Source organism: Ochotona curzoniae, unplaced genomic scaffold (genome assembly GCF_017591425.1).
Source record: "Ochotona curzoniae isolate NIBS_2020 unplaced genomic scaffold, NIBS_Ocur_1.0 contig_4692, whole genome shotgun sequence".
NCBI classification, from domain to species: domain Eukaryota; kingdom Metazoa; phylum Chordata; class Mammalia; order Lagomorpha; family Ochotonidae; genus Ochotona; species Ochotona curzoniae.
This window is the reverse complement of record NW_024466361.1, coordinates 146976-149086: the sequence shown is the minus strand read 5'-3', so window position 1 is coordinate 149086 and position 2111 is coordinate 146976. Positions and strand designations below refer to the sequence as shown.

General features: G+C 54.6%; 1 long non-coding RNA gene across 1 annotated transcript; it reads left to right on the top strand.

Annotated features, from left to right (window-relative positions):
• Nucleotides 1–402: 402 nt before the first annotated feature.
• Nucleotides 403–1623, top strand: LOC121161178. Its single transcript, XR_005884652.1, has 2 exons — nucleotides 403–754; nucleotides 1449–1623. It is a non-coding gene; the product is annotated as an uncharacterized LOC121161178 (long non-coding RNA).
• The last annotated feature ends 488 nt before the right edge of the window (nucleotides 1624–2111 follow it).

Below are 2111 nucleotides of genomic sequence, written 5' to 3'. Positions count from 1 at the left end.
GTGCCAGGCCAGGCCAGGAGCCAGGAGTTTCATCCTTTCACCCATGGGTGATAGAAACCCGAGCATTTTGGCCGTCTTCTGCTGCCTTTTCCAGGTGTGTGAGCAGGAGCTGGATTGGGAGTGAAGTAACTGGGCCACAGACCAACGCTCATGTAGATATTGTTTTGCAGTTGGTGGCTTTATCCGCTGTTCCACAATGCAGGCTTCTTTATTTTAAAAGTTTTATTTTTGTGTTCATTTGAAAAGCAGAGTAACCTAGGAGTGGGGCAGAGAGGGTGAGCGAGTCCAGTAGACAGTGCCTCCCTGCGTGACTCACAGTCCAGATGCCCGAGATTGGCAGGGCTGGGCCGGGAGCACCCGAGTCCTCCAGCTGTTCCCTGCTGGTAGAAAGTGTCTCTGCGTGACTCACAGTCCAGATGCCTGAGATTGGCAGGGCTGGGCTGGGAGCACCCGAGTCCTCCAGCTGTTACCTGCTGCCTGCCAAGGGGCAGAAGTAGGATAGAACTGGATCCCAGCACACTGCTCTGGGCTGCTGGTGCCTCCGATCCTGACGTGCTACACCACAGAGTCCACCCCTGGTCTTCAGACAGTGAATGAATTGGTTGGGCTAGCAGACTGGAGGCATAGCAACTGGTCTGTATGTATGTGGAGTCAAATGTGGCCATAAACATAGCATCAGGAATCTCACTGTTTCCTCAAAGATACAATCTTAAGAACAAAGCATAGAAGAATGCAGAAAAGAGACTGGATGCGGGTTCAAAGTTTCCAGGAGGGCAGAAAGTGGGCTTGATTCTGCGCCTTAGGCAGAGGAATTGGGGGCTGAGGCACAGGCCTCTTCCCTGAACGTCCTTTTTGGATTTAGCCTTGGAGTTGTGTTTCTGCTTCCTTGAGCTGTGTGGACACCCATGTTGACGATGTGTGTTGTTGCTATGATTGGCCTAGTCGTGTGCAGGAGGACCCTTCCCCCGTATCTGGAGAAACTGGGAACAGGAGACAGGAAGTGGAGACAGTTGGGAAGGTTTTGGCCCTCTCTGTGAGGGTGTCCTGTTTACTCAGTCTTCCACGACAAGTCACGCTCACCATGACTTCTCAACCATGAACGTGACTCGTCCCGGTTCTTGAGGCTGGAGCAGCCAGTGCAGGGCACTGGCATTCAGTGTGGTGTTGTCAGCCTCCTGACTGCCATCTCCCATGTGGGCTGCTGCCTTCTAGGGCCTCCGGCAGGGAGCTAGGTCAGAAGTGGGGTGTGTGCCTCCCAACCTGTTGTCACAGTGCTTGCCCCTGAACCAATGGAGCAGTGGTGGTTAAGAGCTGGCCTTGTAGTGCGGGAAGTTGAGCAGTCGTTTGCAGTGCCGGCAGGCTTGGCTTCCCGTGGTACATCCTGGGAAGCAGCCGCTGGCAGCTCAGGTGCCGGAGCCCTGCCACCCACGCGGGAGACCTGCAGGGAGTTCCGACTGGCCGGCTGGGGTCTGCCCTGGCACTGGCTACTGCTGGTATCTGTCCCCCTTTCCTTCTTCCCTTGCTACTTCACGCTCTCCTTGTTTTTCCTAGCCCTCCCCACGCCCAGTGAAAGGAAGATGGGGAAAAATAAGAATCTTTCTGTTTTTATGTAAGACTGATTGATTGGAAAGGTAGAATTATAGTGAAAGAGAGAGAGAAAATGAACCGATGTGTTTCCATCTACTGGTTCACTCCCCAGGAGGGTAATGGCTGGAGCTGGGCTGGTCTGAAGCCAGGAGCCGAGAGTTTCTTCCGGGTCTCCCAAGCGGATGCAGGGGCCATCTTGTGCTGCCTTCCCAGCACATTCGCAGGGCGCTGGACTGGAAGTGGAGCAGCCAGGTCTTGAACTGACGCTCTGATACGGACTGCCATCACTGCAGAAGGTGGTATCGCCTGCTGTGCCACAGTGCTGGCCCTGAGAACTGGAGCTTTCCGATCCCGTTGTCAAGCCCTGGGGCAGGATGGAGGTTGTTTCCACTGCAAGGAGTTCTTTGACTGAGGACCTGGAGCCAGTGACCCTGAATCAGGGCGTCTTTATTGCCGTGAGGGCACATGCGATGGACCCTTCTCCTTCCTTGGGTGTTAGTTACCCAGATCCACCATTGCAGTTC